Genomic DNA, 16,144 nt, shown 5'->3' with positions numbered 1-16,144 from the left:
TCAAACCGCAACACTTCCATTCACAGATGCTCTGCTTGGACTCATTGTTCAATGGCTGGCACATTCTTGTCTTTTCTTTCTCTCTCTCCATCCCAGTGATACTAAATGTCCAAATGCCAACATATAACCCCTCCCTCCCAGCCTTGTTGTTTTCTCTCTCATCAGCATTCATATCGACTTTGCCCTCAGTCCCAATGTCCCATTCCAGATTGATGCCTGTTTCCATGGGACTCTTGTTCTATACTGACAAGCTTCTTTCCATTTTAGATTTCTTCCTCCTATCTTTCCTTTTATTTTCTGGAGCTTACTGAGGTGTAGTTTCCTCCAATCACAATCCCTAGCCATCCTTTCCAGTACTGGTTACAGTTACACTTCCCATAGACTCTGAATCACTGGTCCTGCTAGGAAAATTGGAATATAGTTATCCCTTCCATGCCTTGACTTTCCCCGTCATGGTTTCCACATATTGAGGGTTGGCATAAGAAATTAAATGGGAATTTGGGGGGAGTTTTTCTGAAGCCCCATGTGACACTCAAAGACCAGAAGACAACAAAGAAAAAGTTTAGAAACCCAGAAATTCATAAAATTTATGTATAGTATTGTATAATAGCAATATATTGTGGCCAAAAAACTTAATCATTTAGTATATAACCTTCTGGTATTGGGCTTCTCTGTATTTAGGCTGGTTTTTAAGTGGTGACGGATATATTGTTCGTCACTAGACATAATTAGCAATTTTCATATTGGGTCAAATAGTAAGGAACATGTCTTCAAATCATCTTCACAATTCATGAGGTAAAAATAATATAAGTAATTAAGACAAATTCAGTTGAGGGGGAAAGGTAATTAGCTACTATAGTGATCCCAGATGGGTACATAGGGTAGCTTTCTTTTTTAACTAATGATTCTTGTTAACTAGGTGCTGTGCTTAATTGTTTCTACACTCAATTTTGGTATCCTGAGAAATGGCTCCAGTCACCCTGACAAAATCCTTTGAATTATTATTTCCTCTAATGTGTCTTTCATATGACAGCCTCAGGACGTTATTGGGCTTTCTTGTTCATCCAGCCATTCACTAACTTGGTCTGCTTCTTTACTTCCTATTTTCTCCTCCTGATCTGTAAGATGTGTCAGAATTCTATTGGCATGGTCTTCAAAATCCCGTGGTCACTTCCACAGCACACTGTGGAGCAAGATTTTGGTGGAGAACATATGGTATAGGCACAAAATATGGCAACAGCAGAAGGAGGATGCCACTGGAAATTTACTAAAGAGCTGCGTTTGTAATGTCTGAACCAGAAATCCTCAAATGAGATTCTCCCTCACAAGGATAGAGAGATGAAAGGACTGAGTAAAAATAGTCCCATAAAGCCTTGACACGGGACTCAAAGCAAGCTATACTTCATGGATGTCCTTGTGAATGCCAATTTAATTACATTGAGTCCCTGTAAATACATGGCCTGATGACTGCACTTGATGAAAGCTGGAGAAAAAGAAGTTTCAGTTTCTAGTTTCTACATATACATCTATTTTATATGTTGTTTTTATGGCATTCGTAGTAGGTAGAACGTAGTGAAAGTTGGATTGGATGACTTAGAGAATCTCTTCTAGCCCTAAGTTTCTATGATTTACTTGCCCCTTGATTCTTAGTATGGTACCCTCATTCATTACAGCTGGCTGCCTTCCTAGGCAGTTAAATGGTACAAGGGATGACTTTTTGGAAAGACTGAGTTAGTCAAGAGTTTGAACAAAGTCCAAGTTTCTGTCTGATTCTATAGGGAGGAGAAAAGCCCTTTTGGAAGCCCATTTATGTAATCAGAAACAGAGACTGTGTCCTGGGACAAGCCACACAAAGAATGCCTTTAACAGATTTCTGCAGAGATCAGTCCTTTAAGATTTCAAGGTTCCATGATTTTATCACTGGGGATACTCCTTCCACTCGATCAAATCTCAGCCGCCTTTGCCTGGTAGACCAATTTTATGAACGTCCATGTTTGAAAAAAAAAGATCCATCACTTGGGTATTTTTATGACAAAAATAGGTAAATTTATAATGATGAAGATCTCCTAAACTAGCTAGGTTGGTTTTCAAACATAACAAAAATTACCTCCCATTAATTTGGCACTTTGATCTTTGCAAAGCACTTTCCTCACAGTGACTGCGAGGTAGGTAATACAGCACCTTTTTCCCTCCTTCACACCTCCCTCCCCACTCTGGTCTCAAGGTAAAGAAATTGATGTCTCCAGAGGGGAAGTGACTTGCTAAAGGTCATGTAGCTAACTAGTAGCAGAGGTAGGTGAGTTCCAAGGTCATCTAACTCCAGACCTAGCATTCTTGATCTCCAGATCACCAAAGTGTTAACTGTAAAACTAGGACCTTCGTTTGGCAGGATGATAAAGTAATGAGTCTGGCTAGCTCACAGCCTTTCAACTATACTGTTTTGGCTTGAGGGTAGAATTCATGGAGGGGAATAACAAAGAAGATGGGGAAGGTAAGAGAAGTAGCCAGTTGGTGGGGGATACTAAGTGCCAGGTTGAGTAGGTCATATTTTGTCCTAAAAATAATAGCGAACTTCTGAGTAGGTTTTTGAGTAGGAAAGTCACATGGTCACAGTCGTGCCTTAGAGAGATTCTATCAGCTGTTGTGTGAAGAATGGATTGGAGAAGGAATATAATGGGATCATACTGTGCTGTAAGAACCAATCATGGTGACAGTTTCAGAAAAACCTGGGAAGCCTGGTTTGAACTAATACAGAGGGAGCAGAACCAGGGGAACAATTTGTACTGTGAAACCATTGTCAAACTGGACAACTCTGAAAGACCTAAGACCTCTGATCAATGTAATGCCTGACTATGATTCTAGAGGACAGATGAATTGTGTTGCTCGCCTCCTGACAGAGAAATGTAAACTCAAGATACAGAGTGATATAAATTCCTTCATCATTTCCAAAAATGTGTTTCTTATTCTGTATATCAAGACTATTCATTGTCAGGAGGCAGGTATCATGCTTCATCGTGAATTCTTTGGAATCATGATGGGTTATTGTCCCTATTGTGTGTGATACGAACTTACGAATCAAAGAATTAAAACAGAGGCATCTCAAGGTGAAAGTAGAAAGGAAAATTTATTATGATCCCGTGGGAAAGGGGAACTCCAGGCACCTCTCAGTGTCAGAGTGCACTGGACACAGAGAATTGGGGTGTTTATATAGGTCCCTAACTGCAATTCCCCCTCCCAACCTCCTTCCTCTCAGCTTGAAAACGTAAGTTTTGAGGGTACAATCTGGACGCGATAAATCTACCCGGTGACAATGGCAAAGAACAAATAGTATGTTTACTTTTGACAAGCAGGTGATGGACGTAACCTTCCCACCATTCTTATCCCATTCTCTCATCAATCTGAAGTGATAAATATATCTTAATGACAACGACAATGAATAAATGGTTTGGTTATCTGTGACAGGCAGAAGCCAGTTGGTTACCTCATCTTCACATCTGTGGCAGATTAGCCTTTCCCACCACCCTTGCTTCTGCAACAGATGCCTCCGATCACCCTTACATCTGTGACGGATATCCCCCAGCACCCTTACATTTTGTCTCCCATCATTCTTATACCTGACTGGTCTTGCATGTATACATTGCACCTGGCTTTCTGACTTTTCATTCATTCTCCTGAGCGGAGGGTCCCTTATCCTGGGGTCAATACATAGGGGCTGAGCATCCTGTGTCCTATCATCATTCTCAGAGGATTTTATGGTTGCTGACTTATTCACCTCAACCATTCTTTCAGGCCTCTCGCCCTTAGGTAAATACACAGGATGTGAGCATCCTGTGTCCTATTCTTATCCTCGGGGGCCTTACGGTCACTAGCCTAGCTTATAGAAAGGAAAACATCTAAGTAGAGAAATGGCTTATTTCTATTCATTTAATTTGTCCCCTTTTATGAGAGGTCTTCACTCATTCCACACACTATCGATGGGTTATTGTCCCTACCAGAGTTTTTTAAAGAATCTTTCAGAGTAGTTCATTTTTAAAATGTTGTTACAGTATAGATATAAGATTTTCTTTTTCTTTTCTTTTTTTTTTAGTGTGATGGGAGGTAGGTAGGAGGGAGAGAAAATTGCTCATTAATTGAAAAATTAATTAAAAGCAAGATAAATTAAAGTGATTTAACTAAAAAAAAAGAAAGAATGGATTGGAGAATGGGCAAACTGAAAGCAGGGAGACAAATTAGAAGTGAGTCAATTAACAAGCATTTATTAAGAGTTTACTATGTGTCAGGCATTGTGCCAAGTGCTGGTGATACAAGAAAAATTAAACAAAGAAACAAAATGAGTGCCAGCTGTAATTTGTATCTAGAGTATAGATGGAAAGTAATTTCTGAGGGAAGGCACTAGCAGCTAAGGAGGACCAAGAACGATCTCCCACAGTTTGAGTCTTTAAGGGAAAGACTAAGGGAAAGGCAGGGAAGCTAAGAGGCCAGGTGAGGAAGAAGAATATTAGCACTATGAGGGACAGCCAGTGAGTTAAGGATGAATTGGAGCAAGGAGAGATTGGAGACAAGGACACCAACTAGAAGTCCACTACAATAGCCCAGACATGAGACGAATGGGGAAGGAAGAGGTGTGTGTGTGGTCAGCCCTAGGGGCCTCCACTTCCTCTCCTCTACTCAATTCTAAACCCTGTGAAATATAGCTTTTGATTTTTATCATTCAGCTGAAACCTCAGTTACTAATGATCTCTCTCTCATTGGAATTGTTAAGCACAACCATTATGAGCAGGGGTGAGCTGAAACCAGCTTGAAATGGCTTCAGAGAGCTAATTATTAAATTTTCAAAGTGATTATTTACATCTTGGAAATGGCAAAGGCTACATATTAGGGCTTGACTTATTTTATTTTATTTTATTGTTTGGATTGTTGATTTAAGAAAGTGTTAATAATTTTGATTAAACTTAAAAGTATGCCCTGTACATTTTTTTTATTGAGATGGTTGCTAAATATTTACCAATACACTTCTGACTATGTGTCTTGGTGTTGCAGCAAAAATCGTTTTTCTTCCCCCCTGGAAACAATCTTGGATTATTTTGATTGGTGTCTTTTTTCTGTGTTTAGATATACTGTACACTTTTCTTCTAATATTTCCTGCATTATGGTGCTCAGGTTTTTTAGCTTGTCATATTCTTCTGAAAAACCTATAATCCCTAAGTTCTCCCTATATATCCTGTCTTCAAGGTCAACATGTTTTGCTCGACGGAAATCATGTTTTCTTTTAACATTGTTCCTTCTAGAGACTATCCTTCACTTCTACATATTTGTGTTTCCAATCAGTTATTTTCTCTTTTGTTTCTTTGGTGAGGCTTGCCACCATATATTCAATCCATGGATTTTTTTTTATTTTGTCAATTATTTCTGCTGTACAGGCCATAAATTCAATTTTCACAATTCTTATTTTCTTTTAAACTGTTAAGAAACATCCTGCTGCAGTTTCATGCTCTCTTGATAATCCGCAATTTCTTTTGCCTCATTAGGTGTTGATTCATTTTCCTTTGTCTTGCAATATTTATTCATAAGTGCTTGGGGTCCCTTAGCTGAGGATGATCTGAAGGTCATATTCCATTCTGCTTTAATATCTTCCTTGTTGCTCATGCCCAAGGTCTTTACACGAATTTTCTTCTTCTTGAAATTGTTGGCAATTTCAGTCTTTTCTCCTTATTTTCCTCTATTGTTTACTTTCTAATTCCCTCCCCTCTGATGGTGGTTTTCCTGGGGGCTGGACCTCTAAACTGTCTCAGCCTTCTTGCATGCTGGCAATTCATATTTCACCAGCCTCACTCTCTATTCCAGGTGACTTCTAGGGGGACAGAACTGACCCCAACTGGATGCTGGGCTCTTTCCTTCAGGCTTAAATGGAGGGTCAAACAGCTCCATATGTGCTCTTTCCCAGTGCCCTTGATTCCTCAGTTCTCTAACGGCCCTGTTAACAGAACCAAGTGCTGACATGCTGTTGTCCCAACCAGAGCAAGGTTCTGTCTTTTGGTTTTTCCTGTCCCTGGGAGGAGAGAGTGGCACTGTTCTGTTCCGTTGTGTGATGTTTAAAAAGTCTGAGAGGCATAATTTCTGGACAGCTAGTCATTTTATTAACAATTCTAATGTATTATTAATAAAAGGAGTCAGTGGCGGTCTTGAATGCCAAAGATCATCATGGCAGCAGGCATATGCCTTTGGAAAAGTTGGTGTTCCTGAAGGTGGAAATCAATTCTGATTGGTTAAGGATTAATGAGAGAAGGAATATTATAATGAGAGGCTGGACCTGTTCTAACTTTGATTGTTATTTACTTCTAAATTGCCCAGCCTTGGGCAATCTATTAAAAGAATTTATACCCACGAAAACCTGTATAGAGCACAGTGAACTTCCCTACCTTAGATTAAATTCCTTGTAGGGTTGTGTGGGGTCTGACCAGACTGAGGAGAAAATTAATTCAATTTTCAGAGACTGAGCTTTTGAAAGGAGGACTTTAGAAAAAAAAAGGGGGGGGGCGGGACTCTGGATCTTCCCAAATCATTGATTATTAATAATCATTTCTCTCAGCCGCAAGTCTGTGGGTTGGCTTGTGCAACCTGGTGCCACAGTGTGGTGAGTGGTGGGGAGAGTGAGCCAGTTAAGAGTTGGGGATTATCCTTTTCTGCTGTGAGTTCATTCAATTATTACCTGTTTAGAGTTATTGGTATCCTTTTCTAAGGACATAGCTGAAATTGCTTTATCTTTTATGCGTAAATCCTGTTTTTAGAGGTCTGAGAAGTTGTGAAGATTGGAGAAAGTGTCTCATCATTTTTCACCTGCTATATCACACTATCTTCTCCCATTTAATAGTAACCCCCTTGAGGTCAGGGATTGTCTTTCTTTTTCATATTTGCATTTGTGTCCTCACTGTAGTGCCTGGCATTAATGAATGTTTGTTGATTGACTATCAATTATCTCTTCATTATCAACTTAATGGCCTTCTCTCAAACCTCATCCTTCTTGACCAATCTGCAGCATTTAAAACTGAACCACCATCTCCTCCTGGATATACTCTCCTCTCTAGGCTTCTGTGACACTATTTTCTCCTGATTCTTTTTCTACCTATCTGGTCATTTTGTTTCAATCCACTTTTCTGGATCTTCAGCCAGGTCACACCCTATAACCATGAGGATCTATGAAGGCTCTCTCCTGGACTCCTTTCTCTTCTCCCTCTAAAGATCTGATTTGGTGATCTCATTAGGTCACATGGAATCAGTTTTCATCTCTATGCAAATGATTCCCAAAACTATATATCTAGCCTTAATCTCTGTTCTGAGCTTCAGTCCCAAAACACTAGTTGTCTCTTAGGTATCTCAAACTGAATGTCCCATAGGCATCTCCAACTCAACACACCCAAAACAAAACTTATATCTTTTCTCTTCCCAACCCCTGTATTACTGTCTAGGATTTTACCATCCTCCCATTTTTCTAAACTCACAATCTCAGTGTCATCCTTAAATCAATCTTCACTTGTAGTTATCTCTTGTTTTCTTTAAAAAAAGGTTTTATTGAAATCTTTACAGAAGAGCTTTGGGCACACCATTCCAGATGTCACAGAGTCCTGTTACACAGTGGGCACTGGCTGGGGTGTAGCTGGTTGCTCTGCTCTGAGATGGGGGTGGTAGGAAGAATCTTATCCTTGGGCTCTATGATGCTCACATGGTTGGGCAGAGGTTTCTTAGGGGCAATATTGCCACTTAGGTCCCAGGGCAACATGATTTTGACTTTAATTCCCAATATACCCTGTCTGAGGAGGATGTGATGCACAGCTGTGTCGACAGAGTAGTTGACAAGTCTCCACTGTGGGTCAACAGGCCATCCACAAATTTCATGGACTTGGCCCTCTGGCACTGAGCTTACCAGACACCACCAACTCACATCCCTTTGCTCCACCCTCTATAATGAAGCAGAGGACACCATAGCTGGCCCTACACACAGCAAGACCTCCCACGAGTTTGTAACGCAGGGTCTCGGCCTGGGCAACAGCTCAGAGATCTCTGATGGCCACCTTCTCAGCATATAGCTCTACGCTGCCTTCGGGGAAGCCAAGCTTCTTCTGAGCTACAGCTGTCAGTTCACGAATCTGATGACCCTTCTCTCCAAGGACATTCTGAGTCCTGGGGGCCAAGATGATGATTTCTGTCCTGGTTGGGGTGAATCAAACCTCCGCCCCAGAACAGCCATCCTCAGTCAGCTCACTGGTGAGAAACTTGTTCAGCTCAGCTTTGAGGATGCCATCAGCAACAAACTTCCTCTTCTTGGAGATCTGCACTGCCATCTTGCACTGACAGGAAAGCCACTTTTAGTCATTTAAGAATCCACTATGTCACTAAATCTTCACAACATTTCTCACAAACATCCCTTTCTCTCCTCTGACATAGCTACCACCCTTGTGCAGGCCTGCATCACTGTCATGCCTTTGTTTTTCTGTTGTTGTTCAGTCATGTCTGACTCTTTGTGACCCCATCTGGGGTTTTCTTGGCAGCTTCCTTCTCCAGCTCATTTTACAGATGAGAAAACTGAGGCAAACAGGGTCACATTTTAATATCTTCTCCAGGAAAACCCCAAATGGGGTCATGAAGAGTAGGACACTGAAATGACTCAACAACAAAAACAACAACAGAATTCCCTGTTCTACCTAGGTGTTTCTCTTGGCAACTCATTGCTTTGGGGGAGGGGGAGGGAATAGGTCACCATAAAGTCAGAAGTTTGAACCTTGGTGACTAAGGAAATGGTATTACTTTGATAAGAAAATACATGAGGTGTTGGTTTGCCAAAAGAATATGCATATGAAACCCAAGGAGGAAACATACACAAAAGGGGAGGGGATAAACCAAAAATGAAATTAATGCAAGCTGAGCTGTATTAGCAGAAATTTAATGTTCCCCATGAGGAAGGAAATGTTGTAATGACAGAATTTTGTAAATAAAAAGAGCTAAAGATAAAGAATTTGTTTGTATTTAATTCCAGGACCATAGATTTAGAGCTGGAAGAGACCTGTGAGGTTTTTGAGGTCAACCCCTTCCTTTTATAGATGAGAAAACTGAGGCCCAGAGAGGTTAAGTTACTTACAAAAAACAGACTGTTGGTAAGTGTCTGAGGAGAGGTGCAAAGGTGGGTCTTCCTGATTCCAAGTCCAGTGTTCCGTCCACTAAATTATGAGGCCTCCCTTTACGAGGAGAGGCTGCTCTGATTTGAGGTGACAGATAACACTTCCTTACCTAGAAACATCCACAGAGTGAAACTGTGGCATTTAGTAAGTTTGAGAGACATAGTTTCTGGGTAATTCAAACATTTTATTAATAAGGCCAAATAAGGTCAGCATGTTTATTAGGAAAAGGATGGTCATTTGGCTGTCTCTCTTGGACCAAAGACCCCTCATGATGGTGGGTTCACAGTTTATATGCCCTTGGAAGATTAAGTATTCCTGAGGGTAGCAATCAACTTTGACTGGTTAATAATTAATGAGAAAAATTGGGTTATATTACAGTGAGGGTCTTGAGGTATGTGACTTGGATCACCCAAATTTTGGTCAAAGAGACATCAATTTCTGTATAACCTATTTGACAAAAGGGAGAATCAACACTTTCCTAGACCTGTCTCAATAAACACAATGAGCAGGAATTTACCCATTAGCCTAAACTTAAATTTCTTTTACTATCTGATTAAATCTTTGAGAGAGATTTCTTGCACTGGTTGTAGGTGAGGAAGTAGAAAAGGGGAAAACCTTGGTTCTGATCAAATAATGAGTTATAAATACAAGAGAGAGCAAGAGATAGAGAAATTCCATTTAAAGTAACTGTAGACAATATAAAATATTCAGGATTCTACCTGCGAAGACAAAGCTAGGAACCATATGAACACAATTATGAAACACTTCACACAAATAAAGTTAGATCTGAATAACTGGGAAAATATCAGCTTCCCATGGCTAGGCCATGCTAATATAATAAAAATGACAATTCTGCCTAAATTAATTTGCTTATTGTGTTGGTAAGCAAAATAGGCTCTTAGCACTCAGTTCAACCAAGTACCCTTGAAGAGTTTGGCTTTTGTTTCCTTTGATTAATTCAGTGTATTTCATTGAGTCTTACTAGGTGCTAAGCCCCAAGCCCAAATCCCTATTAGGTGCTAAGCCTATGTGGGTGTGAAGCTCCCAGAGTACTAAGGGGAGGTGCTAACTCAAGAGCCAATCATAAGAGCCTAAGTTCTGGTCATTCAGATGACGTTTGATGACGTCTGAAATCCTATAAGAAGAGAAGACAGAGCTATTGTGCAGTGCTCTCACTCTTGGTGTGGAGACTCCAGGCAGCTGTAGCTAAGAGCCCTCCAGTTCGTAAACCCGGATGTTGGGACTTTGTTAAACTCTGGCAACTATGTATTGGGATTTGAATCAGATGAGGTCTGTCTGTTGATGTTTGTAATTTGTTTGTATTTGCTCTGAAGTTCAGGGTGCTGGCTTTTTCCCCTGAAATATGTGAATGATATTTGTATACTGGATTAAAGTAATATTGTCAACTCCTTAATGTTGCTTTCCTTAGTAAAGCAGATCAAAAGAACCTGGGCTTTTGCAGCGCTTTGGCAGCGTGCTTGTTGTTGGACTTGTGTTGGTCTTTCACCCGCACAACAGCTGCTAGCTGGATTGTTGAAACACTTATTCATGCCATACCTATCAAACTACCAAAAAATTATTTTATGGAGCTAGAAAAAAACAATAACAAAATTTATCTGGAAGAACAAAAGGTCCAGAAAATCAAGGGAATTAATGAAAAGAAATGTAAGGAAAGGAGGCCTAGCCATAGCAGATCTAAAACTGTATTATAAAGCAGCAATCATCAAAACTACTTGGTACTGGCTAAGAAATAGAGTGGTAGATCAGTGGAATAGGTTAGGTACATAAGACACAGTAGTCAATGACTATAGTAATCTACTATCTGATAAACCCAAACACCTCAGCTTCAGAGATAAGAACTCACTATTTGACAAAAACTGCTGGGAAGACTGGAAAATAGTATGGCAAAAACTAGGCATAGACCAACATCTTACACTGACCAATACAAGGTCAAAATGGGTATACGACTTAGACGTAAAGGGTGAAACTCTAAGCACATTAGGAGAGCAAGGAATAGTTAACTTGTCAGATCTATGGAGAAGGAAGAATTTATGACCAAACAAGAGATAGAGAACATTATGAAATGCAAAATGAATAATTATGATTATATTAAATTAAAAAGTTTTTGCATAAACAAAGCCAACGCAACCAAAATCAGAAAGGAAGCAGAAAGCTGAGAAAGTTTTTACAATCATTGTCTCTGATAAAGGCCTCATTTCTAAAATATGTAGAGAACTGAGTCAAATTTATAAAAATACAAGTCATTGCCCAATTAATGGTCAATTGCCAATAAATGGTCAAAGGATATGAACCAGCAGTTTTTGGGTGAAGAAATTAAAGCTATCTATAGTCATTTCAAAAATGCTCTAAATCACTATTGATTAAAGAAATGCAAATTAAAACAACTCTGAGGTACCACATCACACCTATTAAATTGGCTAACATGACAAAACAGGAAAATGATAAATGTTGGAGAAGATGTGGGAAAATCAGACACTAATGCACTGTTGGTGGAGTTGTGAATTGATCCAACCATTTTAGAGAGAAATTTGGAACTATACCCAAAGGATTATAAAACTATGCATACTCTTAGATTCGGAAATACTGCTTCTACGTCTGTATCCCAAAGAAATCATCAAAAAAGGGAAAAGGACCCATATGTACAAAAATATTTCTAGTGGCTCTTTTTGTGGTGGCCAAGAAATGGAAGTTGAAGGGATACCCATCATTTGGGGAATGGCTAAACAAGTTGTGATATATGAATGTAATGGAATACTATTGTTTCATAAGAAATGGGGAGCAGGAAGATTTCAGAAAAACCTGGAAAGACTTGCATGAGCTGATGCTGAATGAAGTGAGCAGAACCAAGAGAACATTGTATACACTAATGGCAACACTGTTCAATGACTGACTTTGTTAGACTTAGCTCTTCTGAGCAATGCAATGATCTAAGACAGTTCCAAAAAACTCATAATGGAAAAGTGCTATCCACATCCAGAGAAAGAACTATGGAGTCTGAATGTAGATCTCTCTTTTTTTCTTTCCTGTGTTTTTTTCCTTTTGTTTTAATTCTTCTTTACAATATGACTAGCGTGGAAATACAGTATGTCTAATGTGATCATACATGTATAGCCTATATCAGATTGCATGCTATCTTGAGGAGTGGGGAGGGAAGGAAGGGAAAAATTTAGAATTCAGAATCTTATAAAAGTGAACATTGAGAACTAAAAATAAATAAATGTATTTTTAAAATATGAGAGAAATAATCATTTCTCCCAGATTTAATGAGATGATAATTGTTAAGCACTTAGCACAGTGCCTGACACATAGTAAGTGGCTAAAAAATGCTTGTTGCCCTCCCCCTCCCCAATCAATTCATCAAGTCTGATGACCGTGTCCCTTTTACACATTTAGCTGCTCCCTTTGCTATGAGTGGATTTCCCCTTCTTGGAGGATTGTAAGCAGAGGATGCTGGATGACCACTTGTCAGGTATGTTATAGTGAAGAATCCTTTTGGGTATGGATTAGACTAGATGGATGCTTAAGTACTTCCCAGGTTCTAGATTTTGTGATTCTGAATTCACCATGGAGCCTCCTGATCTTGCCGTTTTGCCTTCTAGGTAGCCTGAGACCTGAGTACAGACTTCCCCTTGCAGGTGACAGGGAATGGTTCTTATGTTGGCTACACATCCCCCTGTAGGCAAACCCCCCTCCCCCACTAATGTTCTGGCTTACAAATCCGTCTCATGCCCCAGCAGCCAAGTCAGCCCCTCACCTCTTGAGGGAGGTAATATAAAGTGCTCTGTGAATGTTTATCTTTTTTATTGTTGTTGCTCATATATCATAACTGGAAGAAACTCTTGAGGAAAAAACTCCCCCAACTGATAGAACCTGACAATGGCTTCTCATCTTATAGCCTTAGAACAGGCCTGTACAGCATATGGCCCATGGGCTACTTGTGGTCCAACAAAGGATTTCAGGTGGCCCATGAAAAATGTAGAGGATGTAAAAGAAAGTAAATATATAACAAGTGCTTTGTCTGCGCCCCAATTGACCTGCCCTCAACTAGTCAAAGCAGCGGATGCCTGTTCTTCGATGAGTGGCAACGGGGTGAGGGCTTCTCCTCTTCTCTCACTGCGTGGCCGCCCTCCAAATTACATATGTGTCTGGTGCTCTCTCCAAGGTCAGACACTCAGTTCAGTATTTCTTTGTATGTGAGCAGTTGCTGTAGAGATTTTTTGGTTCTAACATGAAAGTTTTGGGGGTGACTTTGTAAAACGGGTGATGAAAAGAAATAGGAGATCAAATCAGAACACAGAGTGTTTAATCTGGAGTGGACAAACAGATACTTGTTTACTTACGGGGGAGAGAAAATATTGTGCCTTGTTTGCTGAGAAGTAATAGCTGTTCCAAAGGAATACAATCTTCATCGTCATTTTGAATCAAAACATCCTGACTTAAGCAAATTGGACGTCAACGAAAAACAAATTAAAACATCCAAATTGTTGAAAAATCTCAGTGGGAAACAACGGCTTTTCAAGAAAGTCAATTCAGAAACTGAGGCAGCTACTAAGGTTAGTTTTCAGATTTCTAAAGAAATTGCTGCTGCTGAAAGTCTTTTGCTGAAGGTGACTTTACAAAGAAGTTTTTGCTGATTGCAGTTTCTGGGGTATGTCCCAGTAAAAAAAAAAGTGTTTTGAGAAATAATTTAATCATTAGTCATACCTTTACTTGGAAAGTGAGCCCCTAAAAACCTATCTGTGGCCCAAAGAAGTTTAGTCTAATTTAATTTTGGCCCCTACCTACTGCCAAGTTGTGCAGGTCTGCCTTAAAAAATTGTCTGGGGCCTTGAGAGGTTAACCGACTTGCCCAGGATTATGTAGTCAGTATATGTCAGAGATAGGACTTAAACTTAGATCTAGATCAAAGTCTTGGTCACTCCACTTAAATTCTTGTTCTGATTGAAGTTAATTTATGTAAAATTTGCTTCCTGCCTTAGTAATTAGTCAGCAAAGTAATCACAAGATCTCAGTTTAGATTTGGAAGCTATTTTGGACTCCTACATTTTACCGAATGAGAAAACTGAAGCCCAGAGAGATAAGTGACTTGTGCAGTAAGTGTTTAAAGCAGGATTCAAATCCAGGTCTTCCTTCCTCCAAGTCCAGTGATCAGTCAACTATACCTCCCTGTCTGGTACAGCTTAATGACAGTGCTAAATAGTCATAATAATAAAACTGGCCACTGGCATCTCAGAGTCACGAAGTTTTGTTCTTGTTCAGTCATGTCTAACTCTCCATGACCCCATTTGGGGTTTTCTTGGCAAAGATACTGGAGTGGTTTGCCATTCCCTTTTCCAGCTCATTTTATAAATGAGGAAACTGAGACAAACAGGGTTAAGTGACTTGACCAGGTTCACATGGCTAGTAAGTGTCTTAGGACAGATTTGAACTCAGGAAGACGAGTCTTCCTGACTTCAGACCTGGTGTGCTATCCACTTCACCACCTAGCTGCCCCCAAAGCTGCTTGGCACATAGTAGGTACTTAATAAATGCCTATTCTCTTTTCCTTTCCACATCCCCTAATGGCCTTGTCATTTATCTGTCATCTCACTATTCTCAAGCCTTCTCTTCCCCAACAGCTCACCTGATTGTGCTATAACATAATATGTCTTTTAAAAGTTCATTTGAGGCCATTTTTATACTATTTGCCTTGGGTAGATTTTGTTAATCTTTTAGGACTTATATTTTGTGAGATTTGCCCCAAGTGTGAAAAATGATATTTGTGGCTCTGATTTCAGTAAAACTGAACAGATCTTTATTAAATAACTTGTGTGTAAAAGACCCTGTGCTAACCTGTAGGGATATAGAGACAGAAAAATAATGGTAAGTGCAGGAGCCTGAGGGCTCTACGGGGGAACTAGAAATCCCAAAGTCAGCCCTATCCCAGGATAGGCATTAGAAATGGCCACACTTCCATCTTTCTCCTATATACCTCCACCAGCATATTCTTGCTTTGCCTCATCTTCAACATGGCTAAAATTGAATTCAATCCTGTCCCCCACCTCTTCCTCCTCACTACCCTATTTCTGTTCATTGCACACCAGCTCTTCCATTAGACCAGGCTTGAAGCTATGGGGTGGGTCCTCACCGACCCCTCTCTTTCCTATCCTCACTATGTGCAATGGTCAAGATAGGCCCAGATGAGATTAACAATCTCCAAAGTGATCAATCCTGAAGGGTAATTGGCAGGCATGTTACTAGGAGAGTGAGGTGCCACCAGAATCCACTGACTCTAAACTGTAATCGATGTAATACAAGCTTCAAAGGCAGTAATTTTAGCATGTTGTGAAAGCGTGTTGAGGAAGAAGTGAAACATTGTAATGACAAGAACAGACAGAAATCTCCAATAGGATCATTGGACCTTAGAGGGTTCAGTCCTTTCGTGTTTATAGATGAGGAAATGAAGGTGGAGAGATGGGAGATGCCTTTTTTGTAGGTGCTTGAGTCAGCTAGAACCAGTTCTGGAGAGCTGATTGTTAAATTTTCAGCGTGAGCATTTATACCTTGGAAGTTGGAAAAAAGGCTTTATTTGTTGTTTTGTTGGTTATCTCAACTTAATAAAATGATGAATAAAATGTTAATAATGCAGATTAAACTTAAAGGTGTGTCATATGTACACTTTTTCCACCCCAGAAAGCCAGTTGTTAAATATTTACAAGCATACTGCTGCATAGAGAGTAGGTAGAATTGCCAGGACTTGAACCCAGGACTTCTGAGAGGAAAAAAATCCAGTGCTCCCTTCTTTGCACTAAGATGTTTCTCAGTATAGAAACACTGTCAATAGCTTCACATAATGTTTAGGACTGGAATGATTTTAATTATTATTTAGTCCATCTATTTCATTTTAGAGATGAGGAAAGTGAGACATGGCCTGTAAGGGATATTGAAAAAGGAGAAAGGGGGCAGCTAGGT

The 16,144-nt window shown here is 39.8% G+C and overlaps 1 pseudogene; it reads right to left on the bottom strand.

Annotated features, from left to right (window-relative positions):
• Positions 1-7,625: 7,625 nt before the first annotated feature.
• On the bottom strand, positions 7,626-8,339 carry LOC118846896 (annotated as a pseudogene).
• Between the last annotated feature and the right edge of the window lie 7,805 nt (positions 8,340-16,144).

The sequence above is a fragment of the Trichosurus vulpecula genome, chromosome 4 (assembly GCF_011100635.1).
Source record: "Trichosurus vulpecula isolate mTriVul1 chromosome 4, mTriVul1.pri, whole genome shotgun sequence".
In the NCBI taxonomy this organism is placed as follows: domain Eukaryota; kingdom Metazoa; phylum Chordata; class Mammalia; order Diprotodontia; family Phalangeridae; genus Trichosurus; species Trichosurus vulpecula.
The sequence above is the reverse complement of the archived record's forward strand: the minus strand, read 5'-3'. Positions and strand labels throughout refer to the sequence as shown.